We start from the raw sequence: 25,663 nt of genomic DNA, 5'->3' as shown, positions 1-25,663 counted from the left end.
CCTTACTTACTAACATCAGGTCCTTTGCACACGAATAGTCCCAGCTGGTTTCTCCTGCCTGGTTACTAGAACCTACATCTTATTGTGATGCATAAATACAGCAGCAAGGAATACACACAAAGGCAGATTTCAATCAAGCTGTTGTGTAGAGTTTTAAAAAATTTGAACACTTGGAGCCGAGCATCACTAAGCAGAAAGCCCGCTGTATGAAGAAGGGTTGTGCTAGGTAAGGGTGCGACCAAACAACTTCTGTAATTAAATTGCAAGGTGTACCGGCAGGTGTCATGCCTGTGGCTAGCAAGGGACAGCTAGCAGTACAGAGGGAAGGAGGTGCCACCCCATCTCCAGGGAGCCAAGGTTCACCTCATGAAAAACACAAGATTCCTAGCACGGCTCCTTGGTGGCAGCTTTATTTTACACTTGTCCTGTGACAGCACAAAGAAGGCAGTTTTATTCTCTCATTTCTTGATAGGACCTGTCGCACTGGTGACAGGTGGGCAGAAATCTTGACCCATCTGGCCTGTGACTTGATTTTGGATCTTGGCATCCGGACCGGCTCTAAAACCAGCTACAGCTCAGAGAAGCTCACGCAGCTTCTGACTCCCAGAAGGTGTTCAGTAATCACTATGTGTTGTCAGACTAAAAATGAATGGCAAAAATTAAATATGTATTCTCTGAACACTTGATTCTGGGCCTTAAAGATCATTCCGGGCCTTTGGACAGCCCCACAGGAAAATATGCTTTAGAAGTTTGAGGTAGAAAGCACTGGTGGTCTTACTTTCTGGAGAAATTAAAATGGCAAGCATTCCCTTCCTCTCATACATGCTGTGTACAAACAATCCCTAGAAATGAACTGTCTGGAGTATTTTATTTCTTAATTAATCCAGTTTTGCTATTTGGTATAAATAGAATGATGTTCAGGCTGAATGAAAGAACAGGAAAGTTTAGGGGATACAATCCAAGAAGGAGTTTCAACTCCCTCCACATCTGCTGCTCTATTTTGCTTTAAATTAGATTTTAAAATTAATTTAATTTTTCATTTGAAGTGGCTCAGCTTTATCTCACCCCTCTCTCTTTTCTTCCAGCAGCTGGTTCTCCTGTCTGTGTCCCTGGTACCTCTCTTGGAGACCAAATACTACTTTCTACATTACCTGATAATTCTTTTTCCATTATATATATAGAAATATAATATTTGTATATAATTATATATAATATATAATTTATATATTATTATTCTATTTCCATTATATATATAACATTTATATATATAATTATAATATATATATATATATATTTTTTTTTTTTTTTTTTTTTTACCTAGCTAGACAGGTAATGTTTCGGCAAGAAGAGCATGACATCGGTTGACAGGACTAGGCTTATTGGTATATGAAAAAGATAAGCTTTCCTCCACTGATTTAGAAATTCTACTCTGTGATTCACGTCTTTCTGAAAGCACCACCCTTTTTCTACATGCAAATACTCAAGTTACACAATACACAGCCCGACATAGTAGGGCTTCATTCTACCTTCATTCTTCATCTGCAAAACTGAGACACAGCTTGGGGCTAACTGTTGCACAAGGCCATTGTTGAGAATCAAATTTTCATGTATTTATTAATAGTCAGTGACCCGCCACACAAGATTTTTATCTGCTGACCACAGAAGCCATGTACGAAAATAATGATTAAATAAAATTAGGGAATCGGGAACAAGAAAATTATACACAATAGCAGAACATAAAGAGTAAGTCAGGAAAAACGTGTAGGTGCTGGGGCTGGGTGGGTGGACTATATGGTTTCTGTAATTAAGCTTTGAATATGACTCTGAGATTCTTAAAAGTTCAAGGGTTGAAGGTCAGTTACATATTTTTTGTTTCTTTTTTTTTTTCATGATCAGAGAGAAGAATGAGGCCTCTAAGAGATGACGTGTAGAACCTGAATGTCCTTGGCTCCCCCAGCATGTGGGTACAATGAACTGACATTTTCATTCATATATTTTCCTCTGCCTTCTGACCCCCACTTGTCAATCTTAGCACCTTATCTTTCACCCACTACTCTCCTCCATTTCCCTATCTCTCCATATTTCCTGCAACCCTCCTCCCAAACAGCAACATCAGCAACCTGCCTATAGACACTCATTTGTGCAAACAGACCTGGGTGGGGGTGGTCACCCATCTCCCACTAATTAGATGAAGCGAGATTTGGGAATACCATTTAGGCTCTCCTCTGGAGAGTGTAGGATTGCATCCGTGGGTCCCTACTACATTTAGAAGCCGTTTAAAAGGTGGAAAGGATAGAGACTGAAGACAAATGTGGCCTCTTTTCCCCAGCTTTGCCTTGGCTCTAAGCTTTTTTGTCATTGTGAAACCAAGGTTTCCTTAGTGTTCTTAACAAATACAGGTGGCTGTCCTGGTCCACTCAGGCTGCTAACAGATTGGGCGCCTTGTAAGTGACTCGCATTTATTTCTCATGGTCCTAGAGGCTGGGAAGTCCAAGGTCCAGGCGCTGGCAGATCTGGTGTCTGGTGCGGACCCGTTTCCTGGGTCACAGACTGCCGTCCTGCTGTGTCCTCCTGTGGCAGAAGGAACGAGGAAGCTCTCTGGGGTCTCTTAAAAGGGCACTAGTCCCATTCAGGAAGTGTCGACCGTCAAGAGCTAAGCACCGCTCAAAGCCCCACCTCCAAACACCATCACAGAGATTTCAACACACGAATCTGGGGGGACACACTCAGTCTACAGCTGTTGCAGACTCCTCTGCTAAGCAGCCGGGTGGATGTACACCTGGATGACTCAGACATTTTTTGTTTTCAATTAGAAATGGAGGGGGTGCCTGGGTGGCTCAGTGGTTGAGCATCTGCGTTCAGCTCAGGGCGTGATCTTGGAGACCCGGGGTCGAGTCCCATGTCGGGCTCCCTGCGAGAAGCCTGCTTCTCCCTCTGCCTGTGTCTCTGCCTCTCTCTCTGTGTCTCTCATGAATAAATAAATAAAATCTTTTTTTTTAAACTATTCTTTTTTTTAAATTTTTATTTATTTATTTTTGATAGTCACACACACACAGAGAGAGAGAGAGAGAGAGAGAGAGAGAGAGAAGCAGAGACATAGGCAGAGGGAGAAGCAGGCTCCATGCACCGGGAGCCTGACGTGGGATTCGATCCTGGGTCTCCAGGATCACACCCTGGGCCAAAGGCAGGCGCCAAACCGCTGTGCCACCCAGGGATCCCAAATAAATAAAATCTTTAAAAAAATGGACTTTTTAAAAGTTGCCTATTTTGAATACAGCTGAAATTCCTTGAGTAGGAAGGATAATGCAATTAGGGAGCCAACCCAAGACAAGAGAAAGAAACTGTGAGTTTACCTGCTTTTGGGCTGAGGACTGGGCTCCTGCCCAATAGCCTGCTACGGTTTCCTCCCTCCTTCCTTCGCAGACCTCCTCAGCTGCCCCTCCCACCCCATGTCAGCAGAGTATTAACCCTTATCTAGGCATCATCATCTTTTATTAACTTGTCCCTCCCTCTTTCGGGGTTCTGCAGCTGCTTGAGGGAAGGGATTTTTGTCTTTTATCTCAGTATCACCACCAATTCCTAGCAGATTCTTGTTCTGAAAGGGCAGAAAATCCAATTTGTTATTTTCTGCACCTCCTGCTCCATCTCTAATAAATATTGGTTTTAGGAATAAATAAGTTAACCAGCAAATTGTAGGCACCGGATACGTATTTGTTCAATTAGTGAACTGTACGTGGAAATTAAATTTTATTTTTATACAATTGGAGAATTAACAATCTTGAGAAACATTAAATATATACCGTGTGAAGTGATTGCCTTAGCACTTAAAATCTCTAGTTCTGCCTTTAGATTTTTCTGATTATACAAGTGATGCATGTCCTTTGAAGAAAATCTGGAAAACACAGTAGAAAATAAAAACGAAATTATGTACTGGTAATGCAGTCCTACTCCTACCGCACATGCAATTTTTATCTGCTTTTTACTTAATCACGAATATTTTCCCACATCATTAAATCTTTTGGGTTAACATCCTTTTTAATAGCAATGCAATATTCTGACTTATTGATGTGCCTTAATTTTATTAGCAATTTCTCTTATTACTTCTAATGTAGGTTGGTTTTGATTCTTCACTATTATAAGTAATACTGCAGTGAAAACTGAATATACATTTCTGCCCATGTTTCTGATCGTGTGCTTAGAAGAGATTTCCAAAAACTTTTGTTTTCTCCCAAGCTGTTCAGGGCAGCATACTGGTACATTTTGCCTTTCATCGGTGACCCTGGGTAAAGGTAAACATGGTTACCAGGTATTAGTTTGCCAATTGTCCTTTTTGGAAGATAGGGACTCAATCATTTCTACTACTCTAGCTGTGACCTCTTGGGTGGCACTGTTTTCTCAGCCAGGCTTGCAATGTGTCCCCCCCACCTCCTGCCCCGCAGGATGGTCTGGGTGCTCTGGACATTTCTTTGACAACCAAAAAAGGGTTTTGAGAAGGGAGATTTATGAGGTCCATTCAGGAGTGTGCTCTTTAGGTGGAAAGAATAAAAGGTAAGTGCATTTTTATGATAGCTTTTAGTCATCCCGAACACCCATCGACCTAACCAACCCCCGAGTTTATGCCCCTGGTAACCCTCTGAAGAGTCCTCCGAACTCACACAAACTCAAGGACATGCTGAGTCTATAAACACAGCGGCCGGCAGTGGATCATCCTTTCCTCTTTCTGCCTAAAATAGCTCATTAGAGGAGGAGATGTGTATACTGTAGCCCAGGACCTTACCTAATGAATGCCAGCTTCCGTGGCAGGAGGGACAGCTTATCTGGACTTTCCAGAGGCAGTTCTTTCCTGGCTGGGACCTAAGTGGCTACAGTAGATTTTAAACCAGGCCGAATGGAAATTATAAGGCCAAAGACACAGAACTGCTGCTGGTCCCGAGTCTCCACCAGGGAGGCTCCTGTGTAAATCCTTGCTGCTCCTGTCCCATGACCTCCAGCTGCAACGGGGGTGGCGGCTCAGTGGTCTGCATCACAAGCTGTGGCTAATAGCTCAGGATGGCCCCCATCACGGTCATGTGGCTCAGAAGAGGGTCAACAGGGTCAGGATGCCAAGGGCACACTCTGCCTTTAGAGGTTTAATGAGTTCAGTTCTCTGAGAGGTTGGCTGGTCCAGAAGAAAGGAATTTTTTTTTTTCTGGTTGAGGAGGTTTCTTTCTTTTCTTTCTTTCTTTCTTTCTTTCTTTCTTTCTTTCTTTCTTTCTTTCTTCCTTCCTTCCTTCCTTCTTCTTTCTTTCTTTCTTTCTTTCTTTCTTTCTTTCTTTCTTTCTTTCTTTCTTTCTTCCTTTCTTTCTTTTTTTATTTATAAATTTATTTTTTATTGGTGTTCAATTTGCCAACATACAGAATAACACCCAGTGCTCATCCCGTCAAGTGCCCCCCTCACTGTCCATCACCCAGTCACCCCCACCCCCCGCCCTCCTCCCCTTCCACCACCCCTAGTTCGTTTCCCAGCGTTAGGAGTCTCTCATGTTCTGTCCCCCTTTCTGATATTTCCCACTCATTTTTTCTCCTTTCCCCTTTATTCCCTTTCACTATTTTTTATGTTCTCCAAATGAATGAGACCATATAATGTTTGTCCTTCTGCGATTGACTTACTTCACTCAGCATAATACCCTCCAATTCTAAGCAAATGGTGGGTATTTGTCGTTTCTAATGGCTGAGGAATATTCCATTGTATACATAGACCACATCTTCTTTATCCATTCATCTTTCGATGGACACCGAGGCTCCTTCCACAGTTTGGCTATTGTGGACATTGCTGCTATAAACATTGGGGTGCAGGTGTCCCAGCGTTTCACTGCATCTGTATCTTTGGGGTAAATCCCCAGCAGTGCAATTGCTGGGTCGTCGGGCAGATCTATTTTTAACTCTTTGAGGAACCTCCACACAGTTTTCCAGAGTGGCTGCACCAGTTCACATTCCCACCAACAGTGCAAGAGGGTTCCCTTTTCTCCGCATCCTCTCCAACATTTGTGGTTTCCTGCCTTGTTAATCTTCCCCATTCTCACTGGTGTGAGGTGGGATCTCATCGTGGTTTTGATTTGTATTTCCCTGATGGCAAGTGATGCAGAGCATTTTCTCATGTGCTTGTTGGCCATGTCTATGTCTTCCTCTGTGAGATTTCTCTTCATGTCTTTTGCCCATTTCATGATTGGATTGTTTCTTTGCTGTTGAGTTTAATAAGTTCTTTATAGATCTTGGAAACTAGCCCTTTATCTGATATGTCATTTGCAAATCTCTTCTCCCATTCTGTAGGTTGTCTTTTAGTTTTGTTGACTGTATCCTTTGCTGTGCAAAAGCTTCTTATCTTGATGAAGTCCCAATAGTTCATTTTAGCTTTTGTTTCTTTTGCCTTCGTGGATGTATCTTGCAATAAGTTACTGTGGCTGAATTCAAAAAGGGTGTTGCCTGTGTTCTCCTCTAGGATTTTGATGGAATCTTGTCTCACATTAAGATCTGAAGAAAGGAAATCTTTAGGAAGTCAAAGGAACTGGAGCCGTGGGCTGGGAAGCTGCGTATCCCAGGCTGAGATGAGCGGGGAGCCAAGGTCAGGGTAGGAAGGGCGCGCGGGGGTGGGGAGGTGGGGGGGTGGGGGGCGCTGCTCACCGCCCCCCTTCACAGCCAACTCGTGGTTCATTCTGCTACTCGGAGATTTTTTTCGTTTTAAAGCAAACAACAACATCCCCCTCCCCCTTTTCTGGAAGCAAATGACGGGCAGGGTTAAAGCAGACATTTGCTAATTAATAGCATGAACTTTAAATAAATGATACACACACTTAACTGTAGCCCAAACACCGCGGTTTAAAAAATCATCACATCACAGGGCCAAGAGCCCTCGCCACTGGATTGTGACAAGGCTGCTCCGTGCGGCCAACACCGCGGGGCGGCGCCAGGTGACCTCGCAGCATCGCGGCGCGGGCGAGGCTCACGCTCCTGTGCGGGGCGGAGGGGCCAGGGTGGCGCTGCCCCACCCGCGGCCGCCTCGGCCTCCCTCCCCGGCTGGCGCCAAGGGGGCGGGGCCTGGGGCTGGGACCCCGGGGGGGGCGGGGGCTGGGGCTGGGACCCCGGGGGGGGGGGCGGGGGCTGGGGCTGGGACCCCGCTGCCCTTCCCCTCCCCAGATGGGAGCTCAGCCTGGGGGGGCTGCAGGTCCAGGTCTCCCGCGGCCTCAGCGCCCCCCCCGCCCCCCCGCCCCGCGGCCCTCAGTCAGCTCCGCGCAGGGGCCCCGAGCCGCCTCCACCAGGGCGGGAGCCCAGGCCGCTCTTCCCGAGCCTCAGTCCCTGCGCCTGCGCCCGGCGGACATGCGCAGGTGCGGGGGGTAGGGGGGGTGGAAGTGTGGATGGGGGGTGAGGTGGAGGTGTGGATGGGGGCTGGAGGTGTGGATGGGGGCTGGAGGTGTGGATGGGGCTGGCGGTGTGGATGGGGGTGGAGGTGTGGATGGGGGTGGAGGTGTGGATGGGGGTGGAGGTGGGAGGTGGGGGATGGGGGTGTGGAGGTGGGGATGGGGTGTGTGTGGGTGGGATGTGTGGGTGGAGGTGTGGATGGGGGGGTGGAGGTGTGGATGGGGGGCTGGAGATGTGGATGGGGCTGGCGGTGTGGATGGGGGTGGAGGTGTGGATGAGGATGGAGGTGTGGATGGGGGGTGAGGTGGAGGTGTGGATGGGGGGCTGGAGGTGTGGATGGGGGGTGGAGGTGGGGATGGGGTGTGTGGGAGTGGGATGTGGGGGTGGAGGTGGGGGATGGGGGCGTGGAGGTGGGGTGGAGGGGGTGGAGGTGGGGATGGGGTGTGTGTGGGTGGGGGATTGGACGTGGGGTGGGGGGTGGAGGTGGGGATGGGGGGATGGAGGGGGGCAGCTCCACGGACCACCCCCCGGGAGAAGGACAGAAGGACAGAAGGAGGGAGATCCCTGGGTGGCTCAGTGGTGTAGCGCCCCCTTCAGCCCAGGACGTGATCCAGGAGGCCCGGGACCGAGTCCCACATCGGGCTCCCTGCATGGAGCCTGCTTCTCCCTCTGCCTGTGTCTCTGCCTCTCTCTCTCTCATTCTCTCTGTGTCTCTCATGAATGAATAAATAAAATCTTTTTTTTAAAAAAAGGAGAGCCTCCTCCGTGGTGCCCGCCGGCTGGGCCCTGGAGCGTGGGACCCGCTGGCTGGGGGAGGCCTGCAGCTCTCTGCCACCAGAGCAGCCCAGCTCGGGACATCTGCAATGACCCTGGGCTTCTTCCTGGAAAATTCTAAACTTTTCCCCTCGCTCTCAACAGCCTGGCTGAGTCTCGCCCCACCCAGCTTATGCAACTTGTTTTTGACTTGTCTTCAACCTCCCGTCTTGGGGCCGGTTGCCCTGTTGGCCTTAGTCTTGAATTTCTCATCTTCCCTAGAATCTTCCAGGCCCCTGGCGCCCTCCCTTTCTGGCCACTGGGGGCGCCTTTCGTGCCTTCATTCCCTGTCTCCCAAGGCTCACCCTGCTCTCCAGGGCAGTTTTCTTTCCCCCAACTCGTTAAAAATTGCACTGAGCTCAGAGTCGCTGTCTAGGCCTTCCCTTGAAGCCTCTCTTGGTAAAGATAGGCAAGGGTGGTGCTTTCCCTGGGGTTTAGGAATTGGGCCTTCTCCCTGGGACCCAACACTTTAAGCTGCAACCTGCTGTAGAACAGAGAGGGACCAGGCAGCTAGTTCCGGGAAGGGGAAGAGGAATGGGGGGGTGGGGAGTGGGCTGCTGGGTGACAAGCTGGAGGAACAACTCCGGGAACTCATTTACATGCAAGTGGAACAGATCCCGGGATGGCCACTAGGGCTCTTGCTCCTTCTTGTCATCCCTCGTTTTCTCTTCTCCATCCAGGTGGAGGGTAGGCCTGGAAAGGAAAGCACAGTATATGGCCTGAGGGGAAGGGATCCACCCCACCTTACTGTGCGGGGCTCCCCCCTTGGGTGGGGAGGTCTGTGCGAATGAGTGAGATCCAGCTTTTGGAAATCTGGCTGCTGTAGACGCCCATCGAAGCATCTGCACCTCTAGAGTAGGAGGAGACTTCTTCCTCTTGGTGTCAGCATCTCACTTCCTCACTGCCCATAAGAGAGGTAGGAGAAGCCCTAGCCAAGGTGCCTGCAACTTGCTGCTCCTCCCCCCGAGGAACCCCAGAGAGAGGTAGCACTCCAGCTTCCCTGGTGCTAAGCATCCTCTCCTGGGAGGGCCTCCAGCTGCTCTCTGTCCCCTCTCCAGTGTGCCTCCCCCCTTCCCAAGAACCTGCTGGTCCACGTGCACCTCAGGCCCCCTCTGGTTTCTCACTCATGCCCTCCCACACTTCACTCTTGCCCTGTCTCCTTATTGTTTCTTGACCTTCCATGGCCCATCCTCTTGCCCTGCTATATCTTTATTTCTTTGAAGATTTACTTATTTATTAGAGAAAGAGAGGGAGAGGGAGAGGCAGAGAGAGAGAATTTTCAAGCCCTGATTCAGGGCTCTACTCCCACAACCCTGGGATCACGACCTGAGCTGAAATCAAGAGTCAGATGCTTAGCCACCTGAGGCACCCAGGCATCTGGCCCATCGTACCATAAGTCCTTTGCTCTAGCCAGTCCCTCTGCCCGGGTCACCCTTTCCCTGGATAACCCAAAAAGCTCCTTGGCTAATTCTTCATATACTTCACCCCTTTGTTCCAATCTCTGGTTTTCAGTGAGGTCCACCCTGACCACCTGATCTTCATACTGTAACACGTACAGCCATGTACTACCCCCACACTCCTGTTTGTGTTACCCTGTTCCACTTTTACACTTAGAAATAGAAGTTCTCATCTTCTAATGTTCAATAGTTACCTTGTTTATGAAGTTTATTGTCTCCTGCTGGAATGTAAGCTTCCCAGGAACAAGAAGCTTCATCTGTTCGTCTACTGATGTCTACAAAGCACCTGGAATAATGACTGGCAGGTGGTAGGCACTCAACCAACAGCTGAAGAATCAACCAAAGAAAGGCCACCCCAGCCTCGATCTAGCAAGAGGCAGTCCTGGATCTGAACTTCAAAACTGGTCATCTTGCTTTCCTATCTTAGGACCTGTGGCCTGTGCTGGTGGAGAGCACATTACTGGCTGCTCAAGAGATGCCTGTTAATTAGATTTTCCCATCAGACTGCGCCCACAGACCTGTCTGTGAACACAGGGCTTTGCTTTGTTTTTCCTGGGTGACAGGTTTGCTGGCAGCGCACGTGTTCTGATGAAGTGGCATGCTCCTGGTCACAGGGCACCGAGCTCTGTGGTCCTTGGCAGTGTCCTGAATGGGCTTTCTGGAAACAACACAAGCTGTTGGGCCCACGCTGAGTGCTCAAGAAACATGCTTGAGATCTCTCCAAGTCAGACACCTGTCAAATCCCGAATTGGCTTCTGGCCTTGCTTGACGGATTTGCTCTCTAGGAAATGATGGAGGGAAACAGCTGGAGCTTGTAAGGCACGAGCTGGAGGTGCCAGGGCAGGACAGAACCGGAGAGGGTGTCAGGAACAGCCAGGGGAGCAGGGGCACCAGGCTTTATCTGGGTGGCTGTTCTCTGGGCAGAAATGCAGCTGAGCCCCTGAGGATTGGGTTGCTTTGGGGGCTTTGTCTTTTTTGCTTTTAATTAGGCTCTAGGGATCTAGGCATGGCTTTACTATGAACAAACTGTAATGGGACGGCAGCATTGGGCCAATCCTTCACCAGTTGCCTTACAACAGATCCTCTCCTGAACTTGCATTCACCTGATACCTTGACTTGTTATGCTTGTGGTTCTGGTTTCTGTTTTTTTTTTTTTCTTTTTGTTCCTGTTATTATTATGTTGGTATTAAGGACAACTTTTATCATAATCTCAATAGCTTGGTAATAGAAAGTTACACATTGTATGGATTCTGGGTGAAAGGAAACATTTATATTTATTCTCATACTTAGTGGCTCAGTATTAGTGTTTCCAGGAGAGCTTGCAATTAATGTTTTAATGAACACCCCTACTGCTCGGGAATCCCATTCTGGAACATATTATTCCAGTCAGAAAGCAGCCAGTTAGGCTGGTATTTGGTCAACAATAAGCATTTCTTTCCCACAAAAGAGAGTAATGGGATTAATTTAGCATTTCCTAGCTTGTGGCATCTATTTTGACATAAATCTCTATATAGAGATCGATTGCACATATAACCATAAAACAGAGTAGTTGGGGAAATATTATGATGAAGAAAATTGGAACACAAGCACAAATCAGGCCTCGGCCTGTGACGTACAGGAAACCAATGCATGTTCTCGGGAACAGCACTTAGAAAATGGACTTAATGAAAATAAATCACTTCTATATAATTTCCTATTGCAAGAAGTTGACATCTGCAGCTATCTCAGTATTTGGAATGACCACGGCATTGTTTTAATTAATTCTGGGTGCTTCTGGCTGATTCAGTTTTGTCCCCAGTGGATATACATTTTCTTCTCAGGATTTGCTTTGCAACAGACCTTTTCAAAGTATGTTTCAGGATCCAGATTGTCATTTTTTGATCACCTAACAAATGAAGAAAGCACTTCTTCTATCGCACGCGCCCTGGTGACTTGAGAGACTATACTTGGTTTTCCGAAGTTTATCAGGATGCACTTTGCCCCTGGCTGAACTAACCTGGTCTAGCAGAAAATACCTAGAGCACCACACATAGTAGCAACTTCCTTTCTCACATGTGCATTTTTTCCTCGGTATTCTAATCACAGCTCCCAAATGGATTAAAAAAAACCTCAAATAAACCACTCACCTTCTTCATCATATGTTAACAGGGATCATGGAAGAAAAATGAGCAATGTTAGCAGAATTCTCCAGATACAAAGAGTTCAAAGAACCTACATTTGGAGAGTGCTTGGATTAACTGGCTTGACTATGTTTACTTGGTGACTCCAGCATCTATCTAGAATAGTGGTTTCCAACATTTTTCATCTTCTTTCCCCTTTGAGGGTCTGATTAAAATTTTGGATCCTCATCTCCGAAAAATGAGCATAAACTCACAGGCCCCATCCATGGACCCCTAGGTCAACAATTGCTCATCTCACACCATACCAGCAGCTTCTTGTGGTTATGCTCTTTGATGTGCACTCTGGAAATGTGCCAAAATGTGCTGTTTACATTGAAACATGTATACATACTATATATATATATATATGAATGACATTTTCTCCTTTAGAATGATTAAATAAAATAATGTATGTGAAAGTATGCCATAAAAAGCCAAATAGGAGAATGTTGATATTATTATTATTTTTTGCATTGGGTATTTAAAAATTCAGGACTAAAGCTGTTGGTTGATGTTGCAGCAAATAATTTATTTTATGGAAACTATTCTAAAATACGACCTTTCCATTCTCATAATCCAAATGCCTCATTATTCTTATTTCATTTTAGCGCTCCATTTAAAAAACTGCAGCATGCCTACTTTCCATCATTTGTGGGATGGGTACTTTTGGGTGCATACCATATGTAAGGCCCTTTGTGTTCTGTAAAAACACTACTTCTCTGCAGTACTCTGATGGGCCTGCAACTTACTGTAAGTCCAACAAAAGTCTTGCCAAAAGCAATTAAATCCTGACCTGCATTAGTAATTTTATTAATTACATCTTTAAGCAAGCTAATTACTTCTTTGTTTAACTGATTTCTTATTATAAACTGATTATAGACTATTAATGTTCATTAACATACCACATTAGATTTCACATCTCCTGTACCATAAACTGGAAATAAAACCAAAGTCGACACTTTGCTAGGATCGGTTTTAAGGATGTCTGTTGCAATCACCTTCTCATTCAGCCTTTGGAAGCAGATAAGCACTCAATAACAGTTTATGAGTATGCGAATTCTTTTCTCTCTCTTTGCCTTTAGCAGTAATATACAACTCTGATATAGAGAGCCCTCAGGAGTGTTGTCTAAATGAAATCCTTAGTGTTGGGCAGAAAATAACTTATGAAAGGAATAACTTTGTCCCAGCATATGGTTTATGGATAGTGAGACTTTTGCTTAACATTTGGGGAGGAGGAGTAAGGAATGGAGAAACTGGGAATTAGAGAAACAGACTGTCTGAGGGAAGAGTAGGGAGAGAAACAATGTCTCTTCCCAATTTTGAAAAAATAGCATCTTAACTCAGTAGAATCACATTTGAACTAGTGCATTCATGCAAAATCTTTGATAAAGAAAGACCTTTGAGTATACACACATTTGTTGAAGGCCTGAAAGAATGAGTGCCATCTATTGATATGGATTGAATTCAGAGAAAAAAATAACAAAAATTATATTCATGCTATTTTAGTCCATTCAGGCTGCTGTAACAAAGTACCATAGACTGGGTGGCTGATAAGCACTTATTTCTCACAGTTTTGGAGACTGGGAGACATTATTATTATTATTATTATTATTAATTATTATTAATTTATTGTGCCAGAAGATTTGGAATCGTGTGAGGACCTGATTCCTGGTTCATAGTTTATTTGCTGTATCCTAATGTGGTGGAAGGAGTGAGGGAGCTCTCTGGGTTCTCTTCCATATGGGAACTAGTCCCATTTATGACGACTCCATGCTCGTGACCTATCCCTCCAAATACCATCACACTGAGAATTTGTTTTCAACATGTGAATCTTGGAGGAACACATTTAGTCTACAGCACATACTCATTTGTTAGGTACTTATTGTATCCTATGAGCTAGTGTCAAGGATGAGTAGGTATCATTATAATATTTTTCTATAAAAAGGAAAACATTACTTATACATTGTCTTCCAGCCAATGAATTTTGGACTTTGAAATTGTTCCAATTTGCCTCCTAATACTGCAAATTTGTTTCAACCAATCTCCTAAATTGGATATTTTGGTTGTTTAAACTTTTACAAATAACACAGAGTAGCAACAATTGGCTGAAAATACATTAGCAAAATAATAATAATAATAATAATAATAATAATAATAATAATAATAAATAAAAAGAAAAGCTCCAGTCCTGATTCTGGGGGAAAAAAAAAAAAAGCTTAATTCGCAACTCACAGACCATTGCAAAACAACCCCATTCTGCAACAAAATAATCAGATTTGACGACAGGGACTGGAGTTATTAATTTTTGACCAAATTATAGTGCAAACTAGACTTATATTTGCCCAATTTGTAAAGTTAAATTGCTTTCGACAGGTTGTTTTGATCTAAATCACTAGTTGAGAGAGTTAGACTGGCAACAAATACTTCCAATATAATATAATATAATAAATACAACCATTTAGACTTGTACAAGGTTCTATCAGAACAAAAAGGAGCAAGACAGAAAAAGGTTCAGAGGTAACACTTGAACTGGGCTTGGAAAAGAAGGCATTGCCATCTAAACCAAGTGAGGAATGCAGAACAGAATGCTCCAAAATGTCTTTTAAGTACTTTTTTTCTTTAATTACAGGATTCTATACTGGTGAGTATTATTAAACTAATAGAGTCAGTGTCTTAAAAAAAATCTAAGTTCTCTCTCTTGCACGATCATTTAGCTTTCATCATTTTTATGCTCCACTAAGTAGGATATAAAACTAGCCTGATGTATTTGGGTTGGCAGATAAAGGCTTAAAAAAGTGCTACTATCAGTCATATGAAAATTTGGAGTTAAGATCAATTGTGATCCAAAGCAGGGTGGCCAAAGTTTAATCACTGACTTCTTAGACAATCATTTTGATGGCCATGCTTTCTGCAGGTTTTATTTTAAGTCAATCTGCCCTTCTATTATTCTCTGGGAACAAATGCTTCATGGATTCCTTCCCTGGGTCTATTCTTTGGCTGAAAGTACTTGTTAAACTTTTTTTGAACTTTCATGGATGGGCAGATGTGGCTTCTAGCTAGCAAACTGACTACTGAGATACGAAGACTCAAAAATACGTCCAATATTTTCGCTGTGTAGCTCAGGGAGGGTAGCTGGGTGCATAGATCATTGCAATCAAAGCTCTCAATCTATTAGTTTCTAGCAGCTGGTAGTCTTGTTTTGTTTTTGTTTTTGTTTAGAGAGGCCAGGGGAGAGAGAGTGAGAGAGGGAATTTTAAGCAGGTTCCACGCCCAGCATGGAGCCTGACACAGGGCTCTCCATCTCACAACCCTGAGATGATGACCCGAGCCAAAATCAAGAATTGGAGGCTTAACCCACTGAGCCACCCAAGTGTCTTATCTATAAGCTGGTAGTCTTAAGGCTTGTTTTTTCTATGAAGACCCCTTAATCTAAGCAGAGATCCCAAATGGTGAGTCTAGTTCTAGTCACCTTTGTCAGACATTTACTTGTTTCTCTCAACCATCCTCAGCTAGGCTTCACATTTCAGCGAACTACATTTCCCAGATTCTCTTGACCAGTGAAGGCATTGGTAGAGACTGGAAGGTAGGAGGCGGGGAGAAGCCAGGGTATCTCTTCCATTCACTGTGTTTCTAGTGGTGCCTCTAAGCAGTTGCTAAATCACCTTCATGATTCTAACTCCTGTTTCCTTTTACAGTTTCAGGTCCTGCTAGAAACTCCTCCATTGTGGATCTAGCTCTTGTTTTGACCATTTCTGATCTTTGATGACATCACCTCCACCTTGTGCCTTTCTATTTCCTGCCCAAGATAGTGGCATCCTGCCATTGCTAATTCCTGACTTGAAATCACAATTCACCATCCCATTTGGCTTCTCAGCTCTCCTATTACTTATGCAACTAATTCCCTGTGTTAAATTTCTTCTTTTTTGAGACAAGAGTGGTTTCTGTTTTCCTAGCTGATTCACCACTTGTAATGATTATAAAGATAACAACCATAAAAGAACACTGGAGGAACTCTCACTTTACACTCATCTCTTGACAATGTGATGCGGGCTCCTGAGGCTTCTACCTAGGAATTTTGGTATCTTAACCATCAGAATCACAGAAAATGGAAGGTCTCCCTCCCCCCTTTGGAGGTGTGGGGCACATTAGTAATTTAACCTCAAGCCTTAGGGCAGTTCCTAGTGTGAAGTGGGGAGTGGTGAGAGCCACTCACCAAGTGACTTCTGCCCTATTTTGGCACTTGATCTTGGATTTTTCTCATTGTCAAATGGATTTTTTTTTCCTTCTGCTTCTAGCTTTTTGCAGAAATATCATGGGCAAAAATGTAACATATATTTGCAGGGTGGGGGAGGGGCACACATGTCTCATTTTCCCCTTCACACCTTTTACTCCAAAATAGAATGAAACACTTATTTTAGAGAGTATTCAAGATTCATTTTAAACAGAATATCCTCTACAGTTAATCAATAGATAAAGACTCTGGAGAAGTCTTTGCTCCTGCCTGGACGTGCTGAAACTCCTATTTAAAGATTGAGCTGTGTACAGGAGCCAAGAATGCTTTTTGGTTTGGCAGCTTTTATCTGATCTTTGGGAGAGGTTAAAAGCCCAGCTATACAATGTGGAAATTTTGAAACTTCTCCTTAATGTAATCATCATTGTATGAAGGAGGCCAGAGGAAAAAAACAATCTATCCTATACCTTTTTAAAGTGGCAAAATAAATCCAAAGTTCTGTTAAAGTCATTTTACTTATTTACCTTCTAATCATGGTTTTGACATATGGTTTTTATCCAGCGTTTAAAGAGATCCTGCATATTGATTTATGATAGTGACAACAGTCACGTTCAGATTTTCAGGGATCAGTTAATCTCTCTAAGATCCTTTGTTTTTCTCCCTCTCTGTTATTTGCTCATTTATATTAACACCTCCCCTAGAAGTGAGAGACAAGAAGATAAGGTGAATGAGGGTGATAATTCTAATCATTTAGTCACTGTTAGAATGGTTGATGAAAGACCAGCTTGGGAAAAGGAAGCTGAACTTGTTAGAAAAAAAAATAATCATATAATTATTAACGGATGTACTTCAGACTTAGAATCCTTCATCCTATTATTAGAGAGGGCTACAAAAAGGCTGTAGACACTAGAGAGGGAGATCTTTATCGTTGACCTCACTGCTAGTGCCCTTCGAATGTTTCACTGACCTGAGGAAGCCAGCCCCAGGTGTGTGGGCATGCCATGGAGCAGCCTTTACCTATGATGACTGAAAGGACAAACAGCCCCTTACCTCCAAAACAAACCAAACAAGCCAAACCCTAATGGAGTTGAGACTATGTGATGTGTCTGTTCATTTTAATGATGGTGAGTATTTCAGAAGCAATTAGAATGGAGGAACACAGCTTGGACTCTTATGGATTTTGCCTGAGACAACTGGTATAATATGAACATACTAAAAGATGAGAAAGTGTCCTATTTTGGGTGAGTTTGCTTTTGCAAGTACAATGATGCAAATTTTCTAATGACAGCTTATAATTAGGTATCTCACAGTTAAGGTAAACACTAGATTATCCACTAAAAATAGGGTCTGCATTCAACCTTGAGTTAGTAGGGCCCAGCAGGAGCTGTGTTCTGTTGGAGGCAAAACTTAAGATGAAAAATTATGTTGATATTTTTTTTAACAGAAGTTAAAAAAACTTTTATCCATTTTTTAACAATTTTTTCACTCTTTATCAAACGCTTTCTTAGTGTTTCCTACGTGCAGGATGGATGGTGGCAGTTGGGTTAGAAACAAATATATGCCAAATGCCATATTAAGTCCTGCATTTGTATTAATGAATAACGCCTGTTATCTTCCTTTTTTAAGCTTCATTAATTTTTTTGTGCATATTTGACTTTTTTTTTCTAGTCTTTAGCTCCATGAAAACAAGAAGCAACTCTAACTTGCTCCCTGCTGAATCCCTAGGACCTAGGATAGTGTCTGAAACATTCTTGGTGCTTACTATTTGTGGAATGAATAAGTGAAAACATAGAATGCCACTATAGTATGATGCACGTGAATAGAAGTGTGGCAAGAGTGTGGCATGCCAGGAGAGGCAAAGGGAACTTTGAGTACTTTCTTAAGCAGAATCTGGATGCCTCTATTTAAAAGCTAACAGTCTTGGGGCACCTGGGTGGCTCATTTGGCTAGGTGTTCCCCTCTTGATTTTCGGCTCAGGTTGTGATCTCTGGATTGTGAGACTGAGCCTTGTGTTGGGCCTGGTGCTGGGTGTGGAGCCTGTTTAAAATTCTCTCTCTCTCTCTTAAAAAAAGCCGAGGGGCCTGGGTGGCTCCGTCAGTTAAGTATCTGACACTTGGTTTTGGCTTAGGTCATGATCTCAGGGTTGTGGGATCAAGCTCGGGGGGGGGGGGGGGGGGAGGTCTGCTTGAAGATTCTCTCCCTCTGTCCCTTCCCTGATATGCTCTGTTTCTCTCTAAAATAAATAAATAAATCTTAAAAAAAAAAGAAAGTTAACAGTCTTATGTTCTTGTGGTGGGGAGTACCAGAAGAAGAGGGGAAGGTACTCACATAATGTCCCCAGTGCTGTAGAAACTAAGGCCTACGTTTCTTAGTAGAAACTAAGTCCTTTCTTTCTCTTTCTTTCTTCCTTCTCCTTCTTCTTCTCTCACTCCTTCTCTCTTTTTTGGGGTAGGGTGAGCAGAAAAATCAATTCTTAATCAAAACCAGTATGCATTTTTCTTTGGATGTGATTAATTTGAAGTCACTATAAGTGATTTTCAAACATATAAGCTGATTTTGGGAGCAATACTGGTTCTTTCAGAAGAATTATTTCAGCAATCCTTCCTAGTTCATAAAATTGAGTTTGCTGGTTTTCAAAGCCTCTCTGGAATGAAAATAAAACTATAGTTCTGTTTAAAACGAGTTCTTAAGTTGTAGCCACTGTTTTATTTTTTAGGGATTATTGAATACATCAATGACACAATTGATATGATGTTTTTACCAGTGCAACAATCATGCAGGGTGATCTCTATTTCTTTTCTTCTATAAATGCTAAAAGAACACCTCTTGTTCTTCAATAAGAAAATAAGTGGAAAAGTCTTCAATTAGTGCATGATACGGGTGAAGAAAGAGCTGGATATTTATCTTTTCATGTCAGAAAGTAAGTGCTAAACTCTGACTTTGGAAAATGAGCAAAAACATGTGTTTGACACAGTCTGATTGAAGAATGGCATCCAAAAAAAGCTAGGGTAGTTGGAAACAACAGGCAAAATAATAGCAAATGTGTTGTCATAACAAAACAAGCTAGAGGCTTCCCAAGGGAGAAGAGAGATGATTCTTTCATAGGATGTAAGAGCTGAAAACAGGGGCTGAAACTTATGAAGGCATAATCCTGCCAAGCATAGAGCCAAAAATTGTACACATATTAGCTGTTTTAATTCTTAGGAGGTAGGTACTGTTACTCCCATTTTGTAGATGAAGAAACTGACATTTGGAAGCTTGTATTTGGGTGCAGTGGTCTCCAGTCTATACATGGAAGGTTCCTACTGTTTCCTGTTCCGGCATTCACAACAGACATCATTCAGGGCATAACCTAGTTGCAACACATGGGCGAATCACTCCTCTTACTTTATAGATGAGGAACTTGAGTTGTAAAGACTTTGATGCTTGTTCCAAATCACACAGGAAGTTAATAGCAGAGCTAAGTTTGGAATTCAGTGGTCTTGATTCCTAGTGAAGTCAACTTCCTATTGCATCTACTTTCTTTCTTTTTAAAAGATTTTACTTATTTGACAAAGAGAGAGAGAGAGAGAGAGAGAGAGAGAGAGAGAGAGAAAGACAGAAAACAAGCTGGGAGAGCAACAGGCAGAGGGAGAAGCAGGCTCCCCACCGAGCAAGGACCCCAATGCAGGGCTCGATCCCAGGATCCCGGGATCATGCCCTGAGCCAAAGGCACACGCCCAACTGACTTAGCCACCCGGACGCCTCTCTGCCCTTTCTGTACTGCATTGCATAAAGAAAAGAGACTAGAAGGACCTAATTTGTTAAATGGCAGAAATTAAAATGTGTATAATTTTGCAGCTCTGGTTAAGACCATGTAAGACACAAAGTTATCAGTTTGGCAATAACAAGACAGAAGAGTAACGTGAATAGGGGTAAAATGTTCTTAGGGCGATTTACTCAGGGGGTTCAAGTGCGGAGTGGCACATAGCAGGAGGGTAGACGGCCTGGCGAAGGCCTGGGCTGAGGGCGGCAGTGGGGGAAAGGGGGGCCCAACCTCTGAAATCGGCTGCCTTTCCCCCAGGCTCCAGCATTTCAGAAATTCAGAACAAACAACAGACACTTAATGTTCATGCAGTGGAAGCAGCAGCAGCATAAGGAAAAGGTGGCGATTAAGAAAAAGCTTAAAAAAAAAGAAGCTCTTGGTGATAAGGCTCCACCAAAGCCTACCCCAAAGGCCACGGGCAACCAGCGAGTGTACGATGAGACCATGGTAGATCCCAATGCTGAAGGCGTTGCTTCTGATGAAGCCACAGATGAATTTGCATCTTCCTCCAACAAACTCCTCCCAAGATTCTCATGACAACATCAGATAGACCTCCTGGGAGAACAGTACGACTGTGAACAGCTCTCCACAGTTCACCAAACTCACACGTTTATTACCCAAGAGGACTGGCTTTGAAAAAAATTACTCCACAGCGCATTTCAAGAGATTTCACAGATCTGATAGCTATTAATGAAGATCGTAAAACACCAAATGGGTTAATTTGAGTCACTTGCCAAGTGGCCCAACTGCTCATTTGGCCCAAACTGCTCGTTTGCGTAAAGAAATTGAGAAGAGGCAAGGACCCTACAGAACCCATGCCTGAAATAATTTTGAATGACTTTACGACGAGGCTGGGTCATTCTATTGGACGTATGTTTGCATCACTCTTTCCCCATAATCCTCAATGTATTGGGAGGCAAGTTGCCACATTCCATAATCAACGGGACTATATATTCTTCAGATTTCATAGGTGCATATTCAAGAGTGAAAAGAAAGTGGGAATTCAGGAACTTGGACCCTGTTTTACCTTAAAATTAAGATCTCTTCAGAAAGGAACCTTTGATTCTAAATATGGAGAATATGAATGGGTCCATAAGCCCTGGGAAATGGATACCAGTAGAAGAAAATGCCATTTATAAAATACTGGAGGAATAGTATTGAATTGTGCTAAACAGGTCTACTTTGGATGTATGACAATGACAGAAGAACCTTTTCAAAATGTCATTTACTGGCTCCATAAACCTTTTCATGTCTGGACCAAGTAACAAGTGCCATGAATTACCATTCACTGTTTATGTAGCACATACAAATAAAAGTCATTTTGGTGAGTTTAGAAAAAAAAATAGCAGAATGGTGATGAGATTGTGCACAAAGAAGGAAGAGCATTGTTTTTCTGTTGCCAAATAGAGGCCTTGGGTTACAACAAGCCAAAATGGTCATGTCCATGAATTGGGACCAAGAGCACTGTACTGTGCCTGCCTAAAGTTGTTACAGTGGTCTCCCATCCTGCTTCTAAGAGGGGATTCCAAGCCATGAGCCTCTACTATCCACAAAGAACTCCAAAAGAGTTGCAAAGTCAGGAACAAAGTTCCAATGATTCTGTGAAGGAGGATCATTCACTTGTTCCTCCTGAGAGAGTTAAAAAAGCAAAGCAAAACAGAACTCTCCGGTGCCAGTCGTTTTGGAAAACGGTGTTTGAAAGCAGTACATTTTATAGCCCTATTTGCAGAATTATGAATTAATATGTGCTCATAGCCTAAGGCCAAAATACTCCAGTATGTGGAGTTTTTTAAAAAAACTATACATCTATTACGGTTTTCTAAGGTTTCATGGTAATTTGCATTCTCTGGGGAATTAAATGGATCTGTGACACAAATTTACATTAATTTATTCAGCAAGTAATGGCATGTTTTAGGAGGTTCAAAGTGATCATAGTAATGGTGAGCCAACAAATCTGGTGATTAGCATTGCAACGAATGCAAAAACACTAGGGACCAGGGGATAGAAACGAAGGTGCTCTTTGGAGGTCGTTTCCAAGAACATCTTGTATGTTTACTTGACACACAGCCAAACTAGGAGTTCTGTGTATTTTGTGCAAGTGACAGTTGTGTTCAAACTCAACCAGATCAGAAGAAACCATTTGAAATGAGTTTAGAAGCAGCTTTTGGGGAAGAGGCAAAGGAAACAGTCACTGAATGAAACAGCAGGGAATGAAGTGAATACTTTTTGAGATTCCCTCAGTAGGAAGAATTAGGTTTGAAAATCCAATGTGAATCTGTTTCTCAAACCTTAGGTGTATGGCTTCTTGTTCAGAAATGCTTTTGGAAAAGGACATGTCTCTGTTTCCAAAGAGATCCAAAATATGTTTCTTTCAAGTTGTTGTGCTTAAATCTTGAAGTAGAAACCAAATACGCTTGTCATGACTTGCTAATTTATTCATTATTTCTTCTGCTAGTTTTGGGACTTCCACCTACCTATAACTTACAATTGTGGTTTCCAACTTTAGCACACATGGGAAGAACAAAAAGAGCTAGCCCAACATGGATCTTCCGGGGTCCCACCACAATTCTGACTTACTAAATTTGGGTAAGGCTGGAAAATCTGCATTTCAATAGGACTTGCAAGAGCCTCTGATATAGGTGGATAGCTATGCCTGGAGAAAGAGCCTTACACCAATTTTCAAGGGTGAGCTCTGAATTTACACGTTTATTTTGGAGTGGCTGGATGGAAACAATGTATGCTCTCATATATTGTTCTTTTTTTTTTATTAGCATAAATCTTACCAAATCCCTGTCTGGAAGCACAGGGCAGGACAGAAAATAGTTTTTGTCCTTGGAAAAAATCCCCCAGTTTTCTCATATTTAAAATAAGAGAGTTAGACTAAATGCTGTCTAGACTCCTATGTAGTTCTGATATTTTATATGCATATCTGATGCTTAGCAAATATTTCCTGAAGATTATGACTCATGTGTTGGCCAGTATAGAATGAATGAGCCAGGAAAAAAAAAATCAGTCTTTGGGCCATTAAATCAGTTAAAAGATTAAGTAAGATACCCCTTCCCATCCTCACATTTCAGCCACAAGTTAGGGAGCTGGAATAGCCATTAGATACATGAATTCTATGCTCAAATGAGAAAAGATTTATCTACTTTTCATAAAATTTTTAGCAGTTGTCTACATATAATTATCAGAAATTAGATGTATTGACTGCCAAGCTGCCATTTCTGTGTGGATGGTTGATGATTAGTATAAATAAGAATCATGTTTAGAATATCTTTTAATAATTCTGTCAGCAATGAGTAGACATTATTTATGTTGCAAATAACTAAATTCAGAAGGTTCCCATTTGAGTAGCTATATGTTAAGTGAAAAACCAACTCCTTTACTTGATGCTGCAGAAATAGTTTTCTCAGGAGACAGGGACTATGAGATTAAATCATAGAAACAATAGTAGGCTATTCGAATCCTAACACTGAAAAACTCTGTATTAGAAAACTGGCTTACATTTTTCTTGTAGGTTACACAGGGCCTTACATGATACACGTGGTTTAAAAAACTCTGTTGGTTTAGAGTTGAATCTAGCCACGAACACAAAGTTGCTCCATATTTCCTTAAAACGACTATAGGTAGCAATAAAAAAATGCCCATCCTTATAGTTATTAAAAACAACAGCAAGTTATATAATACTGATACCTAATATTTTTTAAAAAATTACTGCTTATTAAAAAATATTTGCAAATAGCCACAGCAAAACTTATGAATATAAGGTTCATTCATTCAGTCATCCATTCACCAGATACTTTGCTATGTGCCACCAAGTGGCTACTTGAGACACTGTGGTGAGGAGCAGAGCCAAAGTAACTTTCTGTTCTGGGGGGAGAGGGGCTTGGTTTTAAGGGGGTAGGCAGACAATAAGCAAATCAGGAAATAAATATGTAACCCACACCTTGAGAAAGAGCCTGAGACCAGTTTTTGAGGGTGACCTCTTAAATGCTAAGTAGAAAATAAAAAGAGCAAGGAAGGTGATGGGGAATTTTATATTAATTTGCCAAGGAAGCCACTCTGATAAGGTGATAACTGAGCAGAGACCTGAATGAAGTGAAGAATGTGGCACAAAAACATTGGGGAAAGAGATGGACCTGGGGGGGTGTTTGCTAAGTGAAGTCAGACAGATAAAGACAAACACCATCTGATTACACTTCTACGTGGAATCTAAAAAATAAAGCAAATGAACAGAGCAGGGACAGATCCCTAAACCCAGAACAAACTGGTGGTTGCTAGAGGGGAGGAGGGTAGAGGGCTGACGGGTGACGGGAGTGGGAGCCACAGGCTTGCATTATGGAAGGAGTAAGTCACAGGGATGAAAGGTACAGCTTGGGGACTATGGTCAGTCAGGGGTATCGTACTAGCGTGACACGGTGACGGATGGTGGCTACGGTTGTGGCGAGCACAGTGTAAGTACACACTTGTCCAATCACTGTGTGATACACCTGAAACTCGTGCAACACTGTGTTAACTGTACTTCAATTTCAAATTAAAAACAAAGAAACCAAAAAACACGGGGGAAAGAGGTCTAGGCAGAGAGAACAGCAACCAGAATGTCTGAAACAGTCTAAAAAGTTCCAACATGAATTTGAAAAACCTAGGCTTTTACAGAAATATTGGAGGTTCTCCTGTAGCTGAAGTTCTGTCTTTTCTAAGCTTCTTTGATCACTCAGATCCTAGTGACCTCCTGCTCCCCTGGACTCTTTTTTTTTTTTTTTAAGATTTTATTTATTCATGAGAGACACAGAGAGAGGGAGAGAGACAGAGAGAGAGAGAGAGAGAGGCAGAGACACAGGCAGAGGGAGAAGCAGGCTCCGTGCAGGGAGCCCAATGTGGGACTCAATCCCGGGACTCCAGGGTCATGCCCTGGGCAGAAGGCAGGTGCTTAACTGCTAAGCCACCCAGGCGTCCCTCCGCTGGACTTCTATAGCAGAATTTTTTTTTTTTTCTATAGCAGAATTTAACTGGTAACTAAACACTTTGTTTTGGTGGTGTGGTGAGTCTGATCTCCTTGACTGGACTGGGAACTTAAGAACAGGATCATACTTTATGCATTTCTGCCATCAACTCCCTGTTTCTAACCCATATGCCCTGGTGTTGAATATATATTGGACTCCTTTAAAAAAAAAAAAACAGATTTATTTATTTATTTGAGAGAGGGGGAGAGAGAATGGGGGGGAGGGGCAGAGGAGAGGGAGAGAATCTCCAGCAGACTGCCTGCTGAGGGCAGAGCCTGATGTGGGGCTCGATCCCAGGACCCTGAGATCATGACCTGAGCCGAAAACAAGAGTTGCACGCTTAATCAACTGAGCCACCCAGGTGCCCCTATGTTGGAATCTTAATAAGATATTTAATTAATCAGAAATGTATATGCAATTTTTTTTGCAATTTAAAGTTTTTAATGAGAAATGTATCTTTGTCCAGATCATCTGGGTGTGGTATGGAATCACTATTAGATTATTATGTTTTAAAAGATTTTATTTATTTATTCATGAGAGACACAGAGAGAGAGCAAGAGAGGCAGACACACAGGCAGAGGGAGAAGCAGGCTTCCTGCAAGGAGTCTGACATGGGATTTGATCCCGGATCCCAGGATCATGCCCTGAGCCAAAGGCAGATGCTCAACTGCTGAGCCACCCAGGAGTCCCCACTATTAGGATTAATAATAATCACTATTATCTCAATTTGCAATTGTACGTTTTCACCCCTATATATACAAAAGCTTATTTAAAAGGAGAAACAATAACAAATGAGGAGA

At 43.0% G+C, this 25,663-nt stretch overlaps 1 long non-coding RNA gene and 1 pseudogene across 1 annotated transcript in view; both read left to right on the top strand.

Annotated features, from left to right (window-relative positions):
• Positions 1 to 6,601, top strand: part of LOC112922757 (uncharacterized) — an 80,210-nt gene extending 73,609 nt beyond the window's left edge. Inside the window, exons 2-3 of the long non-coding RNA XR_003235516.2 lie at positions 1,897 to 1,960; positions 6,479 to 6,601. This is a non-coding gene — a long non-coding RNA (uncharacterized lncRNA). The remainder of the gene's footprint in view (positions 1 to 1,896; positions 1,961 to 6,478) is intronic.
• Positions 6,602 to 7,434: 833 nt separating this feature from the next.
• On the top strand, positions 7,435 to 21,188 carry LOC112922686 (ribosome production factor 1 pseudogene; annotated as a pseudogene).
• The last annotated feature ends 4,475 nt before the right edge of the window (positions 21,189 to 25,663 follow it).

This window comes from Vulpes vulpes, chromosome 1, assembly GCF_048418805.1.
Source record: "Vulpes vulpes isolate BD-2025 chromosome 1, VulVul3, whole genome shotgun sequence".
NCBI classification, from domain to species: Eukaryota; Metazoa; Chordata; class Mammalia; order Carnivora; family Canidae; genus Vulpes; species Vulpes vulpes.
The sequence above is the reverse complement of the archived record's forward strand: the minus strand, read 5'-3'. Positions and strand labels throughout refer to the sequence as shown.